Source organism: Homalodisca vitripennis, chromosome 3 (genome assembly GCF_021130785.1).
Source record: "Homalodisca vitripennis isolate AUS2020 chromosome 3, UT_GWSS_2.1, whole genome shotgun sequence".
Taxonomy (NCBI): Eukaryota; Metazoa; Arthropoda; class Insecta; order Hemiptera; family Cicadellidae; genus Homalodisca; species Homalodisca vitripennis.
Window position 1 is genome coordinate 208,659,604 of NC_060209.1, and position 19,556 is coordinate 208,679,159.

The window sequence follows — 19,556 nt, forward strand, 5'->3', positions numbered from 1 at the left end:
AGCATCATTTAGAAATAATACAATTTATGTATGAACTGTTCATTAATGAGTTTCATGCCAAGATAATTAAGTTAGGCTAGCATCATTTAGAAATAATACAGTTTTGTACGAACTGTTCATTAATGAGTTTCATGCTAAGGTAATTAAGTTAGGCTAGCATCATTTAGAAATAATACAGTTTATTTCAAAGATTCAATTATATTATAAGCACTATGAATGGAATACGGATCGTTCCATACTTCGTGTATTTTAAATGAAGAGTTAAATGTTTTCCATGATTCAATAACGTGTTCGTATAAGAGCTCATAACGAACATCCGATATCATCAAAATTGTGTGACTTCTAAGCATTTCAATCATTTCAAAATTCCAAGGTTCGGTTTTCACCACATCCTGTTTATGAGCGGAACAATTCCGCAATGCTCGAATAGAAGTAAATCGCCTCATTTAAATACTATTCTCAGATTAACCTCCCACCGAAGACCACGTGACATAATGTGATGTAGCCGGAGAACCACGGTTACGCGTCATGTCGATATATAAAACTTTAAAAATGTGATACAAACAACCCGAGTACATACTTTAAGAAACCCCACTCGCAACTTGGTAAAGTTTATAACAGACTTCATTTTGTAGCTTCCGCAACTTAATTTCGTACAATGTTCTCGTTCTGGTTAGGTGAAAGTTAGAGTGTATAAGGCGCTACAAATGACGTGTATCGAAACGACTTTAGAGCTGCCGGTTTGTTTAGCTTTCTAATCAGAGAGACTCTTTATCGTGTCCTACTATAAAATCTTAAACTATGGAGACAAAGAGGGATATTCACGTGGTCTATGTAATACATACATACATTGTATTGGAATAATGAGAAAGACAAGTAACTTCCTATGACAGAATAATAAAACTACGCTATGGACATTTCATGACTGCCACCATAAACAGGTTGTCTTGTTTATTGCGGATTATTGTCTCTTATTTTTGTGTGCCAAAGTAATAATACGGCGGTTTATCGCGACATAACCGAATCGAGTATCGTCGAGCGTGGCTACTGATTGGATGGGTGACCGCTTGCCCGGCTATTAGTAGTCAAGTCAATTATTTATTGCGGAGACAAATAGTACATTTGTATAGCAAACGTCAAGTATCTAATAATTTTGACACACATGCTACATCGAACTCTCATTCATTCATTCATTTTGACACTCACTCTGCTCCATTCATCGCCAATTTTTTACCCACCTCAATTCGAGAGCAGGTGGTGATTCGGAAGTCACCTTTACGCCGTTGGTCCCCAGGTTGTGTTAGAGAGGGCTTCTTATCCATAACTTCCCTTGGTTAAATAAGACATCACTTTTTTAATACACACAGCCCAGGACAAAGCAACTTTAATATTTTTACGTCTTACCCCACGTGTATCATGTTTGCATACACATAACAATCCGTTAACCGTTTTATTTGATCATCGCCTGTTGTTTCACCTGTACTATTGTTGAAATATCAATTCGAGTTTAATAAAAAAAACCTATATTTTTGTTGAGACCTGAGGATTAGTGGGAAAGGGTCGAACTCTGAAAATGATGCTAGTTTAGTGTTCTTTAATTAAAAAGTAATCGATTGTACCCCTTACCTTAAAATATTTCAATTCAATATTACTAGCATTAGTAATATAATTCAAACTCCAGGAGAGTTCACTTTTGGCTGGTTTATACCTCCAATTGAACCCACACAGAGTACAGCAAAACCGATGTGTCACTTAAATCTGGGCAATCTTATGGATATCCAGGAGCGGCACATCACTAACCGCATACGTCGAGATTCTGGGGCGTAATTCATTAGGCCAGTCTACTGCGGGAGATGACTGTTGGAATTTGTGGGGTTCGTTCCCTAAGGGTCAAAGGTTCTTGACAATCTAGACATAAGGGTGTGTCACCCCCTGCCTGCGTAGACTGGAGAGCCTGGTTCAGAACTGGCTACCTCTTCTTCTATGGGGACATGACTTGAAATTAGTGCTCTAAATGTTTCCTCGTGGATCCATCCAGAATATCCTGTCACTTTGCGGGAGCATCGCAAAGGTCCTTATAGAACTAGGGGCAATTTTTTAAACTTCTTGTCATAAGAGAACAAAATATATATATAATTGGAAAGATATTCTATGGTAATCCTACGGTAAAATTCTTGTCCTAAGAGAACAATATATATATATATTTGGAAAGGTATTCTCTCGTAATCCTGCGGTAAAATTCTTGTCCTAAGAGAAAAAAAATATATAATAGGAAAGGTAATCTCTCGTAATCCTACGGTAAAATTCTTGTCCTAAGAGAATAATATATATATATATATTATTGGAAAGGTAATCTCTGGTAATCCTACGGTAAAATTCATGTCCTAAGAGAACAAAATATATATGATTGCAAAGGTAATCTCTGGTAATCCTACGGTAAAATTCTTGTCCTAAGAGAACAAAATATATATATAATTGGAAAGGTAAGCTCTGGTAATCCTACGGTAAAATTTACCCAGGTAAGAAATGAAAAGTAAAATGGTTTCATGAAACAGTAATTCTAAATCTCTTACTGAGACGTGACGTCATTGTTAACGTGACCAACACTGGAATGGTGAGAGCGTGAACGACCCGGAGATGGATCTATTGCGGAAGGAAGCCCCAGTTTCAGCCCACAAGGGAAGCCAACTATCTGCTGTCTTAGTTGTGGTTGCTAAATGTCAACAATCCGATTCTTTAAATAGGCAATCACTTTGTGTGTGAATTGTGCCTAGTTATAAACAATACGAGAAGATTCTACTTAAAAATAGATTTCTGAAACTGTAACGTATACCACATAGTAATATGATATTGGATGCAGATTTAATATTAAGTTACACGTATAATGTTTCGTTTTAAGTCCATAAAGCTAAGAAACATAAGATATGAAAGAAAAATTACCTTAACATACTTTTAACTCTTTTTATACACTCCCATTTCTATCTTCGCCAATACTAGCGAACCTGACATACGATTTCTTTCTTCCATAGCACTCAAGAAAACCCAGTTTGTGATAATACAACTGGCCATCGTCTCATGCACAATAATGCTTACGATAATATATCGTAAAAATACGAGTATATGTTTCAAAATTAAGATCTTTTATACGTAAAAACTATAGACTTAAATAAAGCGCGAATTTCAATATTAATGTGCAAACAGAAAACCACACATGTCAAGTAATATATAGTATGGAGTTACTAGACTAAGTAATATACTGTGAAGACCTACAAACATCCGAGGCATTCTGGGCAAAGCGAGATGCTAAAGCGTTCTCCCAGTCTGGAACCAGGCATGTCAGGGGGATATTAGATTACATGTCAGGTACAATACAGTGCGCAGCGTTTAATGCAAGATGGAGGCCTGAATATATCAAGCGTGTTAGGCAGAAAACCCTGTTACACAGATGGCGTGACATAAAATTATATTCTTTCTTTAGAACATCATGAGTTCTGTACAAGACTTACATCTGTTTTGGAAACGGTGCTTTATATGGGCTAGAAGTTAGACCTTTTTTACACGAGATATCGTACATTTGGCTACCATAAAATTTGATTTAAACTTTTTACTTGTCCATATGCAGGTGAGAGACATAGGAACAATAAAAATGGTTGTTAAACAGAGCTCGGTAGCTTTTTAGTTATCTACGAATTGATTCATCATCAATTTTACAACATCCATACCTATCCTAGTTTCCTCTCCAATTCTTCTTGGACAGATTCCAACTCTCCGAAGAGTCTTTTTGTTATCTTAGTTGAGTATTCTATATTGAGTAGTTGACTATTGTTATCTCATCGAGGCTTCGATTCGGGTATTCTGATATAACTAAAGCCCTAAACTGCGTTTAAGCTATTAATAGTGACAGTCGGTTGGCGATACAACGTTACGACTGACTATTGTGTTGAACAAAGAATGGAAGCTGAACTGCAGCTTAAAGAAAAATGTCTCTATAGATGTCAAAAACAACCAGGTTGTGAGCTAGTACACGCAAATTGACTGTCACCACCTGGAATTCAATTCTTTCAGTGTTATAAATGTTTAAATATTAATGTAACTCGAGCGCTGCTGCGGTTACGGAAGGAGTGATAGTGCGGCAAGTAAATGGTTCTGTAATGAGGCAGTAATGATAGTAAGTTACACGAGGTGCAACTGACCTGGAACACATTATCATAATTATTTAATAGAGCCAACATTACAACCAGGGCATGTGAACAACTTATTCAGGCTAGTTTAAGCTGATTCAAGGAAAAAAAAGTTTACAGTAAAAAAGAAATACAGATTTTTCATAAATAATAAACAAGGGGAACACTGTAAACCTATGTAACACTACATGTAAACAGAGTGTATCACAAAACAAAAATAATTTACAGAATTCTTGTAATTTCTATGTAAAGCTAAGTCACTTGTATATCTGAGAGGCCGATCGCCTTTTATAAGCCTTATTCCGCCCGTACGGGCCACTGGGCTGTGCAAGGATTTAACTGACAAAAGTGCTACAGCCACAGAAAATATTTGAACAGGCGCGGCGCTCTAACTCAGATTCAAAGTCTGACGTCATAGACCGCTCGGTTATTGTAATTTGTAACGTTTTAGTAATGAATAAATGATAGAATAAGCAGTTATTATAAAATGAAACCCAAAATGTACAGTTATCGTTTAAATTTCATGAAATTTACTAAATAAAACAACCGAGTGGGTGTAAAATGTCAAAACTGTTTTACAAAATCGTTAAATTTATAGCTTAGTATATTTGTGTCATGATACAATCAGTGCAGTAATGTGCGGTATTCAATAAGGTTTAGCAATAATAATACACTTAATCAACTAGCTCGCCACTGACAGCAGCACACACATATGGTCGATCATCTGTATGTGTATTTCAGATTGCTGCTCGTTTGAAGTGGAGAATTTCGGAGCTTAAGTCAACATATGGTCGAGTGCCATAAAATGTGAACAAAACAGTCAATGAAAACACATATGGTCGATCATCTGTATGTGTATTTCAGATTGCTGCTCGTTATGAAGTGGAGAATTTCGGAGTTTAAGTCAAAAGATGGTCCGGGGGAGGTTGGACTGACGTTTCTTTCAGTTATCTTGGGCAACATAGATCTCACGGATATACAGCAAGAGTCTAGACCAAAGAGGAGGTATAAAAAGCAAAACTCGTACAGTAGAGAAATTGGAAGAAAAACTTGATAGGCGCTGGCAAACATACTTCGTTTACTTAAAAAAGTAATTGGATCAATAATGGTTTGGAAAAAAGTGTTGAGACCAGCGACATAGTCTAATGCTGTATTACGAGATACAAGCTAATTGATCAGACTTAAACAAAGATTATAAAATAATAATAAAATAAGCTAATTGAATAAATGTTGCGTAAGGTTTCACAATGACATAAAAGCTAATAAATTATATTTAACAGTTTAGTAAGTTTTTTTAATGTTTACGGTTCTCAAGTGTGATTCGAGGTAATTGCATGTACAGTCTACGATTTTACAATGAGACGTACTGTTCAAACAATATTTCAGCTATGAATGGCATCATAAATCTGCAATCGCATAATAATTTGTAATATAATTATTTTTTTTTAAACTAATTATTCAGTTTTTAAATTGAAGGGGCGTTTATACAAACAGCTATAAAAATTGGTGACATGGATTTAATTTGCATATTTCAAGATGGCAATCTAACATAACTAATTAATTTGCTCTAAGTAGAGCGAATTTACTAGCTAAATTTAAGAGTTTTGTTTTGTTTATTTCTGAAACTTGAAAGTCAGCCAAAGTTAATATTTTATAGCGACCCCGAACTCGCCTGAGAGTGGTTTCTATAAAGTATTAGAAATGTCAACTACTAAGAAGTGCAGTGCAGTTTCTGTCAACAAGTTATAAGATGACTCTGACTGAAGTTCACAAAACTAGTTCTCTAATTTCCTGACATTAATGGATCTGCTCGGCTTCTCAAGATTCAAAAGTTAACTACAACCGCCTTCTCGCTTCCATCTTGTTTACAACACAGTGATAAGATGACTCTGACTGAAGTTCACAAAACTAGTTCTCTAATTTCCTGACATTAATGGATCTGCTCGGCTTCTCAAGATTCAAAAGTTAACTACAACCGCCTTCTCGCTTCCATCTTGTTTACAACACAGTGATAAGATGACTCTGACTGAAGTTCACAAAACTAGTTCTCTAATCTCCTGACATTAATGGATCTGCTCGGCTTCTCAAGATGCAAAAGTTAACTACAACCGCCTTCTCGCTTCCATCTTGTTTACAACACAGTGATAAGATGACTCTGACTGAAGTTCACAAAACTAGTTCTCTAATCTCCTGACATTAATGGATCTGCTCGGCTTCTCAAGATGCAAAAGTTAACTACAACCGCCTTCTCGCTTCCATCTTGTTTACAACACAGTTATAAGATGACTCTGACTGAAGTTCACAAAACTAGTTCTCTAATCTCCTGACATTAATGGATCTGCTCGGCTTCTCAAGATTCAAAAGTTAACTACAACCGCCTTCTCGCTTCCATCTTGTTTACAACACAGTTATAAGATGACTCTGACTGAAGTTCACAAAACTAGTGTGTGATAAATTGCTCCAAGAGTGTTCAATATATCATTATTTACATTATAAGCGAAGTAATATTGTAACTAACATTTGGTGGCTACATAAACTTCATATCTTGAGAGTGAGGTTTTCTTGTGTGGCTGTAGCGCCAACACTAGTTTGTTAGTTGCAGCGGTTGAGTAGAGTGTGGACATTGCTGTGGTGGTCCACAAATACCTGGTGGCTACATAAACTTCATATCTTGAGAGTGACGTTTTCTTGTGTGGCTGTAGCGCCAACACTAGTTTGTTAGTTGCAGAGGTTGAGTAGAGTGTGGACATTGCTGTGGTGGTCCACAAATATCTGGTGGCTACATAAACTTCATATCTTGAGAGTGAGGTTTTCTTGTGTGGCTGTAGCGCCAACACTAGTTTGTTAGTTGCAGCGGTTGAGTAGAGTGTGGACATTGCTGTGGTGGTCCACAAATATCTGGTGGCTACATAAACTTCATATCTTGAGAGTGAGGTTTTCTTGTGTGGCTTTAGCGCCAACACTAGTTTGTTAGTTGCAGCGGTTGAGTAGAGTGTGGACATTGCTGTGGTGGTCCACAAATATCTGGTGGCTACATAAACTTCATATCTTGAGAGTGACGTTTTCTTGTGTGGCTGTAGCGCCAACACTAGTTTGTTAGTTGCAGCGGTTGAGTTGAGTTTGGGCATTACTGTGGTAGTCCTTAAATATATGGTGGCTACATTCACTTTACGATACAACAATATGTAAAACCAGATAACCCTGAAATAAAAATATATTATATGTAAAATAATCTAAAACTTATTGTAAAGTCTCTTTATTTTTGGAGAATAATCGGATTACAAACTTTAGCCATCGTTTTGTCCTGCAATAGAAACATTCGACAGTCAATTCGAGAATTGGTTTCGATCTTCTTCACATGAGAATTCTTAAACCTCGGCATAGCAAGTGCGTAAACAATATTAATATGCTATAAAAATTCTTGTGTCAAGAGAAAAGTTGACGTTCTACTCAGAACTAGTAAAAACTTCCATATAAACTTTTAATTAAAACTGCAAAATTGCATAAAGTAAAAGGCATTGTGAGAAAAATAAAAATCTTTGTAAAAACAGCTCAAAATATATTTAATAAAAAAAACTCCCCTTTAAGTGACCCGCAAATTGTAGCAACGAAATGTAATAACATTTTTTAAACATAGCTTACCAAAGCAAATGATAAATTATGATAAACCAAGTTCCCCTCTGGACGGGCACGTGGTGCCTTCTATGATGCTTTCTCCTGTGTGTGAGGCGGAGGTAGCAGAGATAATAAAATATGATAAACTAAGTTTCCCTCTGGACGGGCACGTGGTGCCTTCAGTGACGCTTTCTCCTGAGTGTGAGGCGGAGGAGGTAGCAGGGATCATCAAATATGTTAAACGAAGTTCCCCTCTGGACGGGCACGTGGTGCCTTCTATGATGTTTTCTCCTGAGTGTGAGGCGGAGGTAGCAGGGATCATCAAATATGTTAAACGAAGTTCACCTATGGACGGGCACGTGGTGCCTTCTATGATGTTTTCTCCTGAGTGTGAGGCGGAGGTAGCAGGGATCATCAAATATGTTAAACGAAGTTCCCCTCTGGACGGGCACGTGGTGCCTTCTATGATGTTTTCTCCTGAGTGTGAGGCGGAGGTAGCAGGGATCATCAAATATGTTAAACGAAGTTCACCTATGGACGGGCACGTGGTGCCTTCTATGATGTTTTCTCCTGAGTGTGAGGCAGAGGTAGCAGGGATCATCAAATATGTTAAACGAAGTTCCCCTCTGGACGGGCACGTGGTGCCTTCTATGATTCTTTCTCCTGTGTGTGAGGCGGAGGTAGCAGGTATAATCAAATATGTTCATTCAAGTTCCCCCCTGGGCCAGCACGTTGTGCCTTCTATGATTCTTTCTCCTGTGTGTGAGGCGGAGGTAGCAGGGATCATCAAATATGTTAAACGAAGTTCCCCTCTGGACGGGCACGTGGTGCCTTCTATGATGATTTCTCCTGAGTGTGAGGCGGAGGTAGCAGGGATCATCAAATATGTTAAACGAAGTTCCCCTCTGGACGGGCACGTGGTGCCTTCTATGATGTTTTCTCCTGAGTGTGAGGCGGAGGTAGCAGGGATCATCAAATATGTTAAACGAAGTTCCCCTCTGGACGGGCACGTGGTGCCTTCTATGATGATTTCTCCTGAGTGTGAGGCGGAGGTAGCAGGGATCATCAAATATGTTAAACGAAGTTCCCCTCTGGACGGGCACGTGGTGCCTTCTATGATTCTTTCTCCTGTGTGTGAGGCGGAGGTAGCAGGTATAATCAAATATGTTCATTCAAGTTCCCCCTGGACCAGCACGTTGTGCCTTCTATGATTCTTTCTCCTGTGTGTGAGGCGGAGGTAGCAGGGATTATCAAATATTATAAACGAAATTCCCCTCTGGACGGGCACGTGGTGCCTTCTATGATTCTTTCTCCTGTGTGTGAGGCGTAGGTAGCAGGGATCATCAAATATGTTCATTCAAGTTCCCCTCTGGGCCAGCACGTTGTGCCTTCAATGATTATTTCTCCTGTGTGTGAGGCGGAGGTAGCAGGTATAATCAAATATGTTCATTCAAGTTCCCCTCTGGGCCAGCACGTTGTGCCTTCTATGATTCTTTCTCCTGTGTGTAAGGCGGAGGTAGCAGGTACAATCAAATATGTTCATTCAAGTTCCCCTCTGGGCCAGCACGTTGTGCCTTCTATGATTCTTTCTCCTGTGTGTGAGGCGGAGGTAGCAGGGATCATCAAATATGTTCAACCAAAACCAACTGAAGATATCAATGGAGCATCTATGTCGCTGATCAAACAGTTCTAAGAGGATTGTAAGCCCATTAACTAACCTTATTAACCTCTCGCTTGAAAGTGGCCTATTCCCAACAGAATTGAAAAGGGCCAAAGTGGTTCCGTTCTTTAAAAAGATGATCCAACTTTCGCAAAAAAATACCGGCCTATTTTAATTCTACCAGTGTTAAGCAAAGTTTTTGAAAAAATTCTCCGGAGAAACTTTCCGGTTTTTTTGAAATGTACTTCTTGTTTATTATTTATTATTAGTAATTCTTAAAGAAATTATCTAGAATAATCATGTGGAAAAAACGCAATGAAAAATATTTTTACTCATTTTTGAAACTGAAGTAACACTTTTATTAAATTAATTAACAGTAACTCAAGCCGAACACGACTACTAAATAATTTTACAACAACAAAAATATTTGGAACTCAATAGAAATGTATGGAAGCCATAATTAAATTTGAGAATCTTCCATATTATTTGTTATGCGTAAAATCAAAAGAAAGCGTATTCATTGATTTAAAATCATTAATAGCGATAGTTACTGCAAAATATCAAGTTTCACTAAGCTGAATCCCATACAGTGGTGTGGACCATTATTAAACTGGATGTTGCTTGTATAGAAATGGAGCTTAATGCAAAATTTAAAGCCCATAGGCCTGTTAGTTCTCGAAATAATATGTTGCAGACAGGCAGACAGAAATAACATTTTTCTAGATCCTCGAGTGGCAGGCTTCACCAACACCAAGCCACGGAAAATCAGTCATATTTAAATAATAATCCTTCTATTTGATTTAGGCGTAACTTTAGGGATTTAAGAGTATTAGGCACTTAATTAATGTACAGTTGTAATAAACTAGTCTTATCCAACCGTGTGGGAAATCCAAGTTATGTTGTAAGTACACGAATTGTAAGACAAGGATCCACAGCTGTTGATATACGGAGCAAGAACTTGGCAAGACAATGCCGCAATAATTAACCGCCCCCTGTTTATTAATTAAATAATTACATAGAGCAAAACAAGAACCTTTAACTAACTCCCATTTCCATCAGGGCTGAAACCATCTTGAACCAAGGGAGTCAATTGTTATTAGGGACTTTACAGTATATAATGTTTATAATTTTATAAAAAGTAAGAATTAACACAATATTAAATTAGAACTTCCAAAACCACACATATCTCGTAAAGAACTCACGTAAAATATCAATTTATATTTATGATACACTTTTTAGTAAAAATAATCCATCAAATTACATTGGTATCAATAAGAGTTTATTTTGTGGACCTAATAAAACAATTAATGGTCTTGTTTTAACTTTTTTCATTCGCCGAGAATTCCGCTTATATAAACATGAGAGAGTAGTACATTTTACACATCACTCTTGACATTCTAATCGAAAATTCGTATCGAAATGGTCAGCCAGTAATTGAGCATCTTATGGAAGATTAAATTGTGAACCTAGATGCATTTAGCTACATGACCTTAGTTTGAAGTTTGTTTGAAGGATTTCGAAGGAAATAGGATTTTTCGGACACTTTTCTTCGTTCAGTGAAACAAAAAACAGTAACACTACGTTTCAAGATCTGCAATCTAGTCTCTTCTTCAGGTAAATAACGAACCTAACAAACAATTAAAATCTAGGTTAAAATAAACTAATCATACCAGAGCGTTGTGACACGCCTGAGTCAGGAATCACAACCACTGTGAACGGTTGAGATTTATTAGGACTGTTTTAGTGATTTTGTTACTCCCTAATGTGACGAAATTTGACAAGTTTAAACCGAAAAAATGAGACTTGCTCAGCGACAGTCAGGAGGTTGCGAGGGTCGCCACGGGACTCCGCCACAACTTTGCCCAGATAATGAATTGCTTCATCCCTTGTTTACATGATTTATTACACGACTTTGTTTTAATGGCTCAGGAGATCATTTGTTAAGTGACGCGTAGATCCCCGCCGGGATTTGCTGAGGTGGAATTTTGGTGATTAATGTAAGAAAAAAGAATCCAAGGGAGACATCTTTTCAACACTTAATTAATTAAAAATATTTAATTAATTTTCCGCGGTGTAAAGCACAACCGGCGTTGCGTTAGAGACACATTTGTCTGCCATACAGAGTTTTAGAGATGCGTTTTCAGTGAATCTCTGCCATTCTCACTTAAACAAATAAATAAATTATTGTTTAATGATATGTGAATATACAACATACTAAACCAGGCAAGCTGGTTTTTAAAAGCTATTACGTATTTTGTATAGCTCTTTTGAAAAATGTATACTAATACAAATGCTATATTTCAAAAATTATTGGGCAGGTTTATTTAGGAGTGGCGATGTCCTAGAGGTGTAAGGTGTTGGATTTTGGATCTGAGTTAGAGATAGCGCAAGTACAAATCCTGTCCCTGTACTGTACCGACTCTCCCCCTTATTCTGTTTGATAAGATCCTCGTACAGGCGAGTTGGCCATGAAACAGCCAGAATAAGGCTAAAAGACGATCGATCTCTGTAAAGAAAAAAATTAAAAAATGTCTGGCTAAGAGATAACTGATAACTCTACTATTTCAGTAATAATATTTGTATGTACGTTTAATATTGTGTCAAAGCTTTATTTACTTATTTGGCTATCCCAGTGCTAACAATATAAATTGTATCTATCATTCAAGACAATAAAACATAAACAATATGTTCTCTACATTGAATGAGCCAGCGAGTCTGTAAGATGTGTTACTATTTATAATAAACGTACGTCGATGGTTAGACTAAAAGAGCGGTGATGTGTTGAGGGAGGTATTTTAGAAATTCAAGTTTTCCCGAATAACATTTTAGAGGGTGCTCATAAATTGAGGACGTGGAATGTCCAAGCAACCAAAGTGCTACCACACATTGCCGACATGCCTGGGCACGGTTTACTGTTTAACATTGTGGCATGTCATCACCGTGACTAGGTAATCAGTGTTTAAGTTATACTATTCGCTAACACGTGATCATGTACCACTACTATTCTACATTTTACTTTCGACATGGCTGGGCACGGTTTACTGATTAACAATGTGGCATGTCATCACCGTGACTAGGTAATCAGTGTTTAAGTTATACTATTCGCTAACACGTGATCATGTACCTTTACTATTCTACATTTTACTTTCGACATGGCTGGGCACGGTTTACTGTTTAACATTGTGGCATGTCATCACCGTGACTAGGTAATCAGTGTTTAAGTTATACTAGTCGCTAACACGTTATCATGTACCACTACTATTCTACATTTTACTTTCGACATGGCTGGGCACGGTTTACTGTTTAACATTGTGGCATGTCATCACCGTGACTAGGTAATCAGTGTTTAAGTTATACTATTCGCTAACACGTGATCATGTACCTTTACTATTCTACATTTTACTTTCGACATGGCTGGGCACGGTTTACTGTTTAACATTGTGGCATGTCATCACCGTGACTAGGTAATCAGTGTTTAAGTTATACTAGTCGCTAACACGTGATCATGTACCACTACTATTCTACATTTTACTTTCGACATGGCTGGGCACGGTTTACTGTTTAACATTGTGGCATGTCATCACCGTGACTAGGTAATCAGTGTTTAAGTTATACTAGTCGCTAACACGTGATCATGTACCACTACTATTCTACATTTTACTTTCGACATGGCTGGGCACGGTTTACTGTTTAACATTGTGGCATGTCATCACCGTGACTAGGTAATCAGTGTTTAAGTTATACTAGTCGCTAACACGTGATCATGTACCACTACTATTCTACATTTTACTTTCGACATGCCTGGGCACGGTTTACTGTTTAACATTGTGGCATGTCATCACCGTGACTAGGTAATCAGTGTTTAAGTTATACTAGTCGCTAACACGTGATCATGTACCACTACTATTCTACATTTTACTTTCGACATGCCTGGGCACGGTTTACTGTTTAACATTGTGGCATGTCATCACCGTGACTAGGTAATCAGTGTTTAAGTTATACTAGTCGCTAACACGTGATCATGTACCACTACTATTCTACATTTTACTTTCGACATGGCTGGGCACGGTTTACTGTTTAACATTGTGGCATGTCATCACCGTGACTAGGTAATCAGTGTTTAAGTTATACTAGTCGCTAACACGTTATCATGTACCACTACTATTCTACATTTTACTTTCGACATGGCTGGGCACGGTTTACTGTTTAACATTGTGGCATGTCATCACCGTGACTAGGTAATCAGTGTTTAAGTTATACTAGTCGCTAACACGTTATCATGTACCACTACTATTCTACATTTTACTTTCGACATGCCTGGGCACGGTTTACGGTTTACTGTTTAACATTGTGGCATGTCATCACCGTGACTAGGTAATCAGTGTTTAAGTTATACTAGTCGCTAACACGTTATCATGTACCACTACTATTCTACATTTTACTTTCGACATGGCTGGGCACGGTTTACTGTTTAACATTGTGGCATGTCATCACCGTGACTAGGTAATCAGTGTTTAAGTTATACTAGTCGCTAACACGTGATCATGTACCACTACTATTCTACATTTTACTTTCGACAACAACAAACTCTCCGCTCAACCTCATTGACGCTAAATTCTTATAAAATTCTACAGTAACAACATCTGGCCTGCAATATTGAACGTTGGGTTCTGAAGGAGGCAAATTTGGGCTCGACTGAATAAGAACATCTGGCCTGCAATATTAAACTTTGGGTTTTGAAGGAGGCACATTTGGGCTCGACTGAGTAACAACATTTGGCTTGCAATATTAAACGTTGGCTTCTGAAGGACTCACATTTGGGCTCCACTGAGTAACAACATCTGGTCTGCAATATTAAACGTTGGCTTCTGAAGGAGGCAAATTTGGGCTCCACTGAGTAACAACATCTGTCCTGCAATATTAAACTTTGGGTTCTGAAGGAGGCACATTTGGGCTCGACTGAGTAACAATATCTGGCCTGCAGTATTAAACTTTGGGTTCTGAAGGAGGCAAATTTGGACTTCACTGAGTAACAACATCTGGTCTGCAATATTAAACTTTGGATTCTGAAGGAGGCACATTTGGACTCCACTGAGTAACAACATCTGTCCTGCAATATTAAACGTTGGGTTCTGAAGGAGGCACATTTGGGCTCGACTGAGTAACAATATCTGGCCTGCAGTATTAAACTTTGGGTTCTGAAGGAGGCACATTTGGACTCCACTGAGTAACAACATCTGGCCTGCAATATTAATCTTTGGGTTCTGAAGGAGGCAAATTTGGACTCCACTGAGTAACAACATCTGTCCTGCAATATTAAACTTTGGGTTCTGAAGGAGGCACATTTGGGCTCGACTGAGTAAAAATATCTGGCCTGCAGTATTAAACTTTGGGTTCTGAAGGAGGCACATTTGGACTCCATTGAGTAACAACATCTGTCCTGCAATATTAAACGTTGGGTTCTGAAGGAGGCACATTTAGGCTCGACTGAGTAACAATATCTGGCCTGCAGTATTAAACTTTGGGTTCTGAAGGAGGCACATTTGGACTCCACTGAGTAACAATATCTGTCCTGCAATATTAAACGTTGGGTTCTGAAGGAGGGAAATTTGGGCTCGACTGAGTAACAACATGTGGCCTGCAATATTAAATTTTGGGTTCTGAAGGAGGCACATTTTGGGCTCCACTGAGTAACAAAATCTGGCCTGCAATATTAAACTTTGGGTTCTGAAGGAGGCACATTTGGGCTCCACTGAGTAACAACATCTGGCCTGCAATATTAAACGTTGGCTTCTGAAGGAGGCACATTTGGGCTCAACTGAGTAACAATATCTGGCCTGCAATATTAAAAGTTGGCTTCTGAAGGGTTCACATTTGGGCTCGACTGAGTAACGCATGTGATAATCTTTTACTTTAAATATTTAAAATGCATGTTATATTATATTCTTATCCCCTATTGCATTTTTGTTGCTGTAGACTAAAACGTAGTGTTTAAATCACTCCAAACCTACATTGGAACTATATACGAGGTAATTTACTTTACTTGAAATGTTATCCATCTAAATCTACATCGTTAATAATTTTAGCAGTACATAAATCTCATAGAAAGTGGAAATAAAAATGTATCATTTCTTTATAAAACGAGTTAATAATGTATTCTTTATATGGAATAATAAATTTAGGTATACAAAACGATAAATTGGAACGACTGAATTAAAGCAAACTCGCTGCTTACTATGTGTTATGCAGAAACATTGTTACAATCATTAACAGACTTATGAATGGTATTGACTTCGTTGATAACTATGAGAAGCTGTATTTTAATCATGAGGCAAACCAACAAAATATACCACGTATACTATAAAATTCCTCTTTTTATTTACGGTGCAAATATATAACATTTTAACAAAATACAATGCTCTTAAAATTTTTTTTCGGTGCCATACTCTATGATCCCAAAGTATAGGGACAGTTTATTTTTATTTAGTTTTTGCAAACACTGTCAAGGTATAGATTAGTTAAAATACTTTAATATTTGCTTTTCGATTAAGTGTATTACTAAGTGGAAGTAACTTAGAGGCTGACACCAGGGAACCGGAGCTATAAGGCCTCTGCGAGTAATTACGCTGATGGCGGTGAAGATACTGATATCTTTGTTATGGAATAAGCTGCGTATCACTCAAGAAACTAAGTGGAAGTAACTTGGAGGCTGACACCAGGGAACCGGAGCTATAAGGCCTCTGCGAGTAATTACGCTCTGATGGCGGTGAAGATACTGATATCTTTGTTATGAAATAAACTGCGTATCGCTCAAGATACTAAGTGGAAGTAACTTGGAGGCTGACACCAGGGAACCGGAGCTATAAGGCCTCTGCGTGTAATTACGCTCTGATGGCGGTGAAGATACTGATATCTTTGTTATGGAATAAGCTGCGTATCGCTCAAGATACTAAGTGGAAGTAACTTGGAGGCTGACACCAGGGAACCGGAGCTATAAGGCCTCTGCGTGTAATTACGCTCTGATGGCGGTGAAGATACTGATATCTTTGTTATGGAATAAGCTGCGTATCGCTCAAGATACTAAGTGGAAGTAACTTGGAGGCTGACACCAGGGAACCGGAGCTATAAGGCCTCTGCGTGTAATTACGCTCTGATGGCGGTGAAGATACTGATATCTTTGTTATGGAATAAGCTGCGTATCGCTCAAGATACTAAGTGGAAGTAACTTGGAGGCTGACACCAGGGAACCGGAGCTATAAGGCCTCTGCGTGTAATTACGCTCTGATGGCGGTGAAGATACTGATATCTTTGTTATGGAATAAGCTGCGTATCGCTCAAGATACTAAGTGGAAGTAACTTGGAGGCTGACACCAGGGAACCGGAGCTATAAGGCCTCTGCGAGTAATTACGCTCTGATGGCGGTGAAGATACTGATATCTTTGTTATGGAATAAGCTGCGTATCGCTCAAGATACTAAGTGGAAGTAACTTGGAGGCTGACACCAGGGAACCGGAGCTATAAGGCCTCTGCGTGTAATTACGCTCTGATGGCGGTGAAGATACTGATATATTTGTTATGGAATAAGCTGCGTATCTCTCAAGATACTAAGTGGAAGTAACTTGGAGGCTGACACCAGGGAACCGGAGCTATAAGGCCTCTGCGTGTAATTACGCTCTGATGGCGGTGGGGATCTCGACATCTTTAGCAGTCCCTAATGGCAGGTAACCAAGCACTGGCTGCATTGTTCAGCGGTAGGCGTTTCACTCTTACCGTAAACAAATAGGAGTAGATAACATTTTATTATTATTTATTCTTACTATTTGAAAGTAATTTTAATATATTCTTTATGTGTTATGATGAAACGTTTTACTAAAATATTTGAATGTTAAATTAAGTATTCTTTAATTTTAACGTTGTATCAGTTAAGAATGTTTACATAATACTCAAAATAATTATAAGTTTCAATCAGGGGTAGCTATGAGTACGATGTTATTATTGACGTAATATGGAGTATTAAAATACATAGGTATAATTAGTATACTGTACTAGCAAATGTATGAATATGTATTACATTTTTTTATTTTTAATACACCAATAGTATTATTTTAATTAGCAAAACCGTAGTACACAATTAGTTACTGTATGATATCGCACCCATTATGCAAAGCTATTACAGTATAAGGTTTCTTTCAGATTTATATTGAAATGTTGCAGTTTTCCTTTAATATACGAAACGTAGATTTCAATTACGCCTGTCATCACATTTGTATTGGTTAATTTGAATAAAACACTGTAGGGATATGTAATTTAATTGTTGACACGTTAATAAATTTTTACACCTATTAAACTTCACACTATCATCTTGATATCTTAAAAGAAAAACTGTTTTGAGTGTGGTTTATAAACACGCAGGATAAAATTAGCAAACGTCGTTGGTTAAGCAGTACACATTTCTCTGTAAATTTATTTAATTGCGTTGATGTGATGTTATTGTATAGTTGTCCACACTTTGTAAATATATTTAATTGCGTTGATGCGATGTTATTGTATAGTTATCAACACTTTGTACAGCAATCATCTGTGAACATAAAATGATGTAAACATTTTATAGGTATAAAATTGCTCCTAAATAATTCGAGAAGCATATTGTTTGCTATACGACGCAACGATATAATATTTTGCATATATACAAAGGGTCTTTCTTGAACTTTATTTTTAATTTCAGGGGTTTCCGAGTACTTCCCTAGTCCCGTAGCCATACAAAGAATAAAGTGCATGAAATAAACTAGAGTACATGTTATTTATGTTTAAAATTAAGTGTAATGTATCGGAATTTACGCTAATCAACTTTAGTAATTTCTTATCTAGCAGAAGTTTACTTAAGAAAGTAAACAATCTTTACCGGGAACTTATGTAGTGGTAGCCTGCTTTAATTAACGCAACCATCCGTCTGCCTAAAAGGAAGATTTAATTTCCTCCGTTAAATAAGGTACGATGTAAAATTGTGGGAATTTATAAAATGTTTTAATTAACTTAACAAACCTCTACTTGCACAGAGTGAAACAAAATAATTACGGAAGTCGAATCAAATAAAACGAATTAATCTTTACCAGAAATATTTAACCAACTAATCATAAAAGTCATTATATAAATACGAAAATTAATACCTTTATGCATTTGTTGCTTCAACTATAAATATTTATCCATTGAACTATATTATTGCTATAACTACATATTGACTATTGAAATAATAAAATAACTGTTTGACAATATATAACAAACTATCATCCTTGGACTACGGGAAATTCTTGTTGGACAACTCTACACATGTTATCTTCTAGGGAGAAATTACCTCTCTATTACGTGAGACTCCACCTCCATTACATCTCACCCCTTCCACTGGTATATAAAACCTGGCCAGAAGAACTTTACAAAAGGGTACTAAATCTAAATCTTTTAGGTCCTGAGGCCTAAGTATACAGTTAATGTGATGACAGTTAAATAAATAAATTCTTTAATCTTTGTTTTCGGCTTCATTACATAAGCTACGGAAATATTAATGTATAATTTGAACAAGTATAAAATGTCATGCTCGACGTTAGCGTTGAATCGATGTTTTTTACATAAGAAATTCTTCTTCAGTCAGTTCAATTTGAATCAAAAGTTTTAGAATGTCTAACTATAAAAATACACAACTGTTAAAACCATTAAGGCATGAAAATAAGCATTAAAACTATTCAATGTTTAGCAATGAACCCGTTTCTGTCATGTAAAAATATTGTAGATCTGATACCGATAGTGTCCCAAAATACGACTGCACTGATCAGGGAAGGTGATAGAGTGCAGAAAAGTCAATATGGTTACTTTCTGTGACACCTGAACATGTGGATGGATCGCAGTGCTCGAAACGATCAGGGAAGGTGATAGACTGCAGAAAAGTCAATATGGTTACTTTCTGTGACACCTGAACATGTAGATGGATCGCAGTGCTCGAAACGATCAGGGAATGTGATAGACTGCAGAAAAGTCAATATGGTTACTTTCTGTGACACCTGAACATGTAGATGGATCACAGTGCTCGAAACGATCAGGGAAGGTGA